Genomic DNA, 9,101 nt, shown 5'->3' with positions numbered 1-9,101 from the left:
TAGGATGCATAATTCCCCACGCATCTAATTACAAGTGTAAATGGTGGGGGGCCGAAATAAAGATTCGAAATCTGACGATAGGGGTGCGGCATCGGGCTCTCAGTCCAGAGCCACAAATAGCAAGCCGGGTGTAATCCACGATGGAGTGGAGGAGTTGGCCCTAACCATTAAAACTTCAGATTTCTCCCCAGATCTTTATAGGGAGATCCTTGATAAATTAGACGAATTCAGTGTACTTTCCGATTCATTAATAAGAGACAAAAAACAATTCGGCAAGGGTCTTAGGAATGACCTGGTTAAGGCCTTTTTTAAACCATTAATTGAAAAACTTAAAATGGTGTATGCCGACTACGATACGGCTAACCAACAGGTCGTAGAATTATCGGCTGAGATTTTCAATTTAAAGGAGCTTTTAACTAACAATGATACCGCACTCTTAAAGGCCAAATTAAATCTTCTTAACGAAGAATATAATCAAATGAAGGAAAAACTACAGGCCACTCAAGAGCAACTAGACAATCTGATGAAACAAGACCATGCAACTCACTTTGAAAAAATAAACTGTGTGAGGACCTGAAAATTAAGCAGGATGAATGCAAGAAAACCATAGATGAGGGCCTAAATAAGATTCCTCCACCCACTTTTCGCGGTGTGTATCTTCAAAAACAATATTAATCTAGAAAACCACAAATTCAAACTCAACCACTTTAATTCTGTTTTTCAGGCGGAACTGGCCACCATAGACTTTGCGGCCAGTTGGGCTGTCAGACATAACGTTAAAGTGAATATTTTTTCTGACAGCCTCTCATCTATATCCGCCTTAAGGAGCGGCAACACCAAATCTAAAAACATAAATGAAATTAAATCCAATATACTTAAAGCTAAAACTTTGATCGGCCTGTCGTGGGTAAAGGCCCACGACGGTAATATAGGTAATGAATGGGCCGATCAACATGCAAAAGAGGCCACAACAAACGGGACTCCGCATTTTATCCCGGCCCCCTATTCTTTCTTAAAAAGGAAAATTAAAAAATATATGTTAAATGAATGGAGGGAGTATTGGAACAACTATGATTCTCCCTCCGGGGTCAGGCTTCGAAAATATTTGAATATGGTGGAAGAAAAATTTTTAATAAATAATAAGGTTTTAATTTATTTTCTTAGTGGGCATGGTCTATTCCCAGCCTATTTACATAAATTTAAAATTTTAGACTCTCCGTTGTGCTCATGTGGGCAATTAGGCGATCCCGAGCACTATATCTTTCACTGCCCACATACAAAATCATTAGACATTAAAGGACCTTCAGACGAGCACAGGAGGGTCTGGTTCCAAAATGTACACAGAAATAGGCTTTCTGTCGCAAAATTCATTCAGTGTTTTAAAATTAGCAGAACAATATGCGATTCACTGACCCAACATGGAAATGCAGACTGAGCATGTGACCTTTATTTCTTAAATTTTTATTATTCCTATTTTACTCAATTTTATCTTTGACAAAAGCCCCTTGTACATTAAGGAAATTTGCTGCAACTGACATTTATTTCTTTTAAACATTTACGTCATATCATTTTTATAAAGGATTCCTCATTGATTACTAACGTGTGGTCAGGGGTTAATTTGTCCACCCGACTTCTTAGGAGTTGCTAATTAGCTTTCTTTTTAAGGAATTCCTAGTCTTATTGATAATTTCATTTTGCATCCTTTTAACTTCGTTTTAAGATTTTATTGATTGACAGGTCACACCTCTACCCCTTGGCACCACTTCTTATTACAGGGCTTTTTAGGTTTTTAACAGTTCTTGCACCTTTGAACTTTCACCCTTTTGGGTGTCCTTCATGATGTTTTTAATTGTCATCTTGCATTTATGTATATATCCATACTCATTTCTTTTAATTGTATTTTACTCTCTGGACTAGTTGACTTGGTGATTTTTAAAAATTTTTATATCTTGACTATTCTTAGGAAAGACATTTTAATTGAACACTTAATTTTATGCATAGACACATGGAGAATCTTTTAACTTAAAATTTTTAAAGAACTTTTAAAGCCTTGACAATGCTCTCCACCCTGTTTTTATATTACACAACATATTATACTTGTCATAGTTCGGTACAAAACTAGCTATTTTCATTACATATATTACATTAAGATTACTTATTCGTTAACTTCATCTGTTACTGTCGAGGCCCCTCTGGTGCTACTCAAGGGGTCTATAATTCTTCCCACCCACACCTTCACCTCCCTTTAGAGGCAATTATCCCGGAATGGAGCTTTTAACCAAAGTTTTAAGAATTTTGGATTATCAGGTTTTTAATTGTTTTTATGTATTTAAATGGATATTTTAAACTTATTGAATTTTACCATCGAGAGTTTATGTTAAAATTACTTATCCACAGCTGGGCTGGATTTAATCCAATTGGACTCTGATTGGTGTCCTTTTTAAATTATATGAGTGATTTTTAATATTTTAATTTCTATGTATGTTAATTTGTGTTTTTTTTTAATTACTCATGTAATTTATGTACAATATATTATTAGAGTGTTTTCTGTGTTTTGTAGTGTGCTGTGTTATAGTGGTGTGTTGTGTGTTTTCTTTTGAACTAATTATGGGTGTTTGTTTTGGGCCACGCTGGGGGAGGTTGTGTCCGACCCCACCCTCTGTATTGCTTCTCTCTGACTTGCCAACAATTCCTCTAAGTCCATCGGAATTTTAAATTTTAAATAATGTGCCCCCCGTCGTGGCTACCACTGCCAGACGGGGGGCGATGTTGGATTATTCACACAGATTAAATTAGTAAATTAAAGAAAATAATAAAACCTATACCTATGTCTTGGGGGGGGGGCCGGCTCTCGGACGACTTCTATCTTCATACCTGAAAAATAAAAAACAATAGATAAAAATAATTCAAATATATTAGCTACCTGGGATTCTGATGGGGTATGAGATGTAATGAGATAAAGTTAGCGGGTGGGTGGAAATAGTCAGTATCAAAATATGATTTAAAAAATTAAAATACTACCTCTATATTCCCATCTGGAAACATCAAAAATAATATTAATAAAATATAGTATATTAACTTCTATAAATTATACCTAAAAATAAATCTACATCCTAAAATAAATTCTATAATATTACTATTACGTAATTTCAATCATTCAATCACACACCATGTTAGTTAATGAGCCCGATGGGCCTTCCTCCTCCTCCACGGCCCGGTGTTTAATTTTTAAGTTGTGTGTTTTTTAAATTGGGTTTATTTTGCCGGGACATGGAAACTATATGAATTACTCCCCACAACTGTGGGTAGAGAAATTGTATTTATCATCTTCTATATGCCAATGATAATTTGTAATTAAAATACTGCCCATGTTCCGGGCAATGTTTGTAAATTTATTTGATAACAAAATAAATGCTGGTCCCGAGGCTGGTGTGACTCGGAGAATACTTGGCGTGCTGGGCTGGGTTTCATCCCCATGTCTCCCAAATAGGATTTACACCCAACTCGGGTAAACCGGGCGGCATGTCGGCATCGACTTTCCAATCCCTCAGTTCCACCTCAGCCGCCGTCGAGTGCGGTTATCTCTGCTGCTCGCTCTCGCTGGGAGAAATTTTTCTAAGTTTCTGACGGTACTCTTTTATTTATTGAACGTTATTTTAATAATTATTACGAGTTAATCAATTTGCCTTTCGTGTTTGTGTTTCAAGTGTGAATTTTAAGTGCATTTCACTGCTATTTGTGTTCTCCGACTGAAGATACTCTACGCAATTTTAAGAATGAGCTGTGTTTCTTGAATTTGTGAACTCAATTACTGAAGATATATCCATCTAAGTAATCTACATTAATATCAACAACAGGCAGGAGGAATTAACAACTACAAGCGAAAGCGAAAACGTCCACCTACTGCATCGGAAGTGTCAAACGCCGAGTGGAAACGCCCCCTTCCTACTGTATTTAGAGGAACTGGGTTAGTTCACAAATGCTTGAAGTTATCTTTTATTGAAATAATCAACTAATAACATCCTAAAAGCAGTGTAGTGTATTGTATTGAAAATTACCTGAAAGTGTTTGTGCTAACAGAAACTGCATCTACCTTTGGTCTACAACCCGCGGAGCATTTGTTTTGATACTTTCGAGATCACTTCACATCATTTCACCAGTTTCCTTTCACCTGCTTCATCTCACCTGCTTCCAAGAACACGGAGTTGCATCTGAGGTCCCACTGGAGCGGGATTCATTTCGTCTCCGGGAACTTTTGGAATTAAAGATAACCGTGAACTGCTACTCACTCGGAGCACTTGGTGTTTTTAATTATTTGATGGACTGGAGATTGGTGAGTTCTATAGAAAAACTTTGAATTGCTTTTCTTTGTATTTTAACAATCAACCAGTTTTCTTTTTATTCAAATTGATTTTAACTTTGATATTACTTCATGGATCATCTGTGATGGATTTTATTTGTAAATATATAGTGTTTAGTGTCTCTTTTAGTGTGATTTCGTGTTTTATTTGTCACCTGTTTTAACTAATGGTTAACAGTGTTAATAGTGTTAAGTTTTAACTTGGGATTGGTTTTTATAGTTCATTTGTGGTTGTTTGAAATTTTTCTTAGTGTAAATATAGTGTAGTTCTTTTATTGGTGTAAATACAGTGTTTTATGATATATATATATTTTATTCTTTTTGTGTTCTTGATTGCTTAGTGTTTTTGTGTGTGTTGTGCTGGTCCTGGGGTTTTATTGTAATAGGGTTTTAGAGTTGACGTGGTTGAACTTTTATCTTTTTAAGGTTTTTGTTGTCGTCTTTCTTGATGTCCTATCTCCTCCTCCTGGCCACTTGAGGGTTGGCTCTTGCCTTGTTTTAAAAAATGTCGGATTGTGATTTATCTAGTGAAAAAGCATCTGAACCCACATCTCCATCTGTGATAATAGAGGTAGAAGCGAGTGGGGAGCCATCAGATGATCACAGCGACAATGTCTTCCCATTAACAAGACGTACTCGGGGACGCAACAAAAACGAGATAGAGGGGCAGGTCGAACCTAGCGATGGCTCCCAGTCGCGAACTCGCTCCCAACCGAATCACCGCAAGGAAATCGAAGAAATTATATTTGGGCAGTCCTCGCAGCTGAAGACCAGTAGGGGTTTTATAACCGACGCGGTCGAAGAACTAGCCACTACAATTCGTGCGATTGACTTCGATGAAGGATTGGCAGATGAAATTTTAAACAAACTAGAACTATTTAGTAGATATACCGATGCACTGATCACTAATAAAAAGCAATTCGGAAAAAAAATAAGAAACGTAATAACTCAGCAGTTTCTACTCCACTTTACTAATACGATAAAATACCTATGTGAAAAAAATAAACTACTACAATCCGACATCTTCGACCATAAAGAATTACTAAAGAATAATGAACCGGCGCGACTAAAAGCTGAATTATATCTACTGAATAATGAAAATGAAAATTTGAGGGGAAAATTATCCAGAAATGGAAGCAATGGCCCCTCCACTGAAATAAAAAATCAAATGGAGACCCTGGGTAAAATATGTAATGAGATCAAAAGTAGACAAGACGAGTGTCAGAAAACATTGGAAGAAATGAAAAATGGCAATTGCACAAAATCTTACGCCCAAGAAATATCCAGTACCCCACCCGGCTCATTAAGACAAATTAAAGAACCGGAGGGTGTGGTTTTAATAAAACCAAAAATGCCGGACAGATCGGATTATAATGTAAACAAAAACACAATTATATCAACCATTCAGGAAAAAGACCCTTCAATAAGGGTACGAAGTAATGGTCAACTACAGGGAGGAGGGGTGAAAATTATAACATCAAACACTGAAAGCGCAAAACACGTTAACAATATCTTGAAAAATACCGATAGTATTGAAAACACATACGAAATTTTAACACACGATAACGTTCTCCTCAAACAGTTTTTTACAATTTTAACAAGGACATTGTAAAGTCTCGATCCAATAACAGGTAACGTTATGATCAAATTCTTTATTTACAGCTTATTACATAAAAACAACTCTTTCTCATCTAGGTTAAATGAATGATGCTATTTATAGCACGAAATTTAAACAAGAAAAGTTCCTCGAACAAATTTGGAGAAAACGCCTTCACAAGAACAGCTAACAGGCGGTTGGCGTCTCAGGTTACTTCAGGGTTAGCTCTAGGAATCCACCGAATTTCCTTCGGGTTGAATTTTTCTCAGAAGTCCACTTCATACCAAGCTCCTCTCTCCTTCTTCCGAAAAATCTCACCTTTTATCTTTCTCTCAGACTCCACCTTTCCTGTCCACTCCCTGTTACCCAATCACCGTTCAGAACAACCTGAATCGTCTCTGGTCACCCGTGGGAAATGTCCATTGATGATCCACCCTACACAATGGGAAAAATGAAGGACATCTGGAGTGTTTGACACTCTCGCCTTTCGAAGACACGATTTATTTCCCTGGGAAACGCACGTGTGATTCCTTATCTGGATTAGCACTAATTGGCCAGACGACCGTACTTAAAAGGAAGGTCTTCCATTTGGCAAACTGGAGGCACTTAACACTGTGAGAGTTTCGTTGATGAAGAATGGTCCGGAATGTAAATTATCGAGTGCGGGAAAAAGGAATGTCACAGTGGTCACCCAGGGAAGAAGCTGAATCATTACAACATCGAGATAGAGGAGCTTGCCAAGGGTCTACTGGAAAAAAAATTTATTTCTCTGCAGTCCTGAAAATACTCCCAATTTTAAGATAAATTTTAAAATTCCGGCCAAAGACAAGGAAAAATATCACTGGGTGATCACGGTCCCACCCAGAATTTTTAGGGAAATCAAGGAAAAGGGGGGCCTGTACTTTGGCTGGGAAAGATTAAGGGTGGCAGAATTTATAGGAATCAAACAATGTAAAATATGCATGGGATACGGTCACACCTCTAAAACCTGTACTAGTCCAAATGAAAAGAGGTGTGACAGGTGTGGATATGTAAAAATTGAAGGCGTTAGACATCACTGCCAGGGCTTGAGATGCATCAACTGCATCAAACATAACCAACGATTCGGAACTAGTCTGGGCACGGGACACAGCTGCCTAGACCGAAGGTGCAAAAACTATCTCAAACAAAGAGACATAATGCGAAGTAGAACTGACTATGGACAGTAAAACCCTACGCGGTATTCAAATAAACCTGAACCATTGCGAGGCTGCTCATACTGGGGTCTTTCAGGTCGCTAGGGACTTAGATTTTGTTGCGGTCCAGGACCCATATCATTTTAAAGGGGAACCCCCTAATTTATATTTCGGTTGTCGGACCTATATCTCCAACGACAAAAATGCAATTATATATGTTTTTAATAAGAATTTAAATGTTTATTCCAAATTTAGCACCAAGAATACAGTAGCTATAGAAATCCATTTGCAAAAAACAATCATAAATATTATAAACTGCTACTTCCCCCCCATGAAGACATAAATAGACTGATAAACGAAATAAGCGATTTTAATTTTTACAATAGCCATAACTTAGTCGTTGGAGATTTCAACTGCAAAGCTAGACGATGGGGCTATGACTCGGACAACATTAGGGGGATTAAGTTGACCGAGTTCATGGCCTCCAACAATTTACATCTCTGTAATATCGCTAGCCATGGTCCGACTTTCCAATCAACAACGCACATTGGGTTCCCCGATTTAACATTAATCACCGCCCCAATTGCCCACTATGTCAAGAACTGGGGGGTCCTGGACATGGAGTCCCATAGAGACCACAAATATATTTATTTTAAATTAAAATTAGAAGATGTTCCGGAGGCTGACTACTTTTTAAAAAGTAAATACGGGATTAACAAAATTATCAGGGCTGTCAGAAAAAATCTAAACTTTCAAGGATAAACTACAAAAAGCTGACAGCCTTACTAAAATCAATAATTTTACCAATAGTTTTTGTCATTACATTCAATCCTGTGCTTTTAAAAATGTAAAGAAAAAACCCAAAAGATCAGCAAAAAAATTCAGCTTCTGGAACAATGACCTCAGGGAGCTCCGCAATAGGGTTAACAGGCTTTACAAAATTTATAGAAAACATGTAAAGGACAATACAGACGATGGTTTGATCCTGGTCTCGGGGATAGAATATAGGAAAGAACGGGCCGCCTATAAAAAACAACTTTTAATCACCAAAAGGGAGGTCTGGGGAAAATATTGCTTAAACTACAATGAGACATTCGGGTTCCTATTCAAATTAGTATTTAACAAAAATTCAGATGGGGGCGAAATCAGAGTGAACCCGAATGATGATCCTAATAATAATTTCCAAGATAAAATTAACGCCATTATGAATCATTTTTTCCCAGGGAAGACCCCCATCGACTCCCTCAACTACAACATCAAACCCGGTGATTCGGAGGCTCTCAATATTTATGACTTAGAATTAGTATTTGGGAGCCTCAAAGGCGGCAAAGCCCCGGGGCTGGATAGGATCGACTATCGAATGTGGAGAGCGGTTTTTAATATAGACAAACAATTTTTATTAAATCTTTTTAATTTATATTTTAGATTTAACTATTTCCACGAATGCCTTAGGAACGCCAGGGTCTTCTTCTTACTCAAGAGTGGTAAGGACCCTGGTTCCTGTTCCTCTTACCGGCCGGTCTGTCTTCTGCTCACTTTGGGCAAAATTGTCGAAAGGCTGTTCATAAACAAATTCAACATTTGGCTAGATCGAAACAAGATTTTACACGACCATCAATATGGATTCAGAGAGGGCCGAAGTTGCGATCTGGCCATCCATAAATTAATAAACAAAATAAAATCAACAATACAAAACGAACAGTGGCCCTCCTTTCATTAGATATTAAATCAGCCTTCCACAACATGAACTGACCGGTCCTTTTCCAAATACTAGAGGGTTACGGGGTACCCCACTTTTACCAGAACTTTCTATATTTTTACCTAATGGAAAGAACGGTTTCGTTCAGCAATGACGATATTAACATCACAAGATGGTGCTACAGAGGTTGCCCCCAGGCCTCGGTGATTGCGCCCACTATGTGGAACCTTTATATAAATCACATCTTAACACATAACAGTCCGGAGGTAC

Source organism: Argiope bruennichi, chromosome 1, assembly GCF_947563725.1.
Source record: "Argiope bruennichi chromosome 1, qqArgBrue1.1, whole genome shotgun sequence".
Lineage (NCBI taxonomy): Eukaryota > Metazoa > Arthropoda > Arachnida > Araneae > Araneidae > Argiope > Argiope bruennichi.
The sequence above is the reverse complement of the archived record's forward strand: the minus strand, read 5'-3'. Positions refer to the sequence as shown.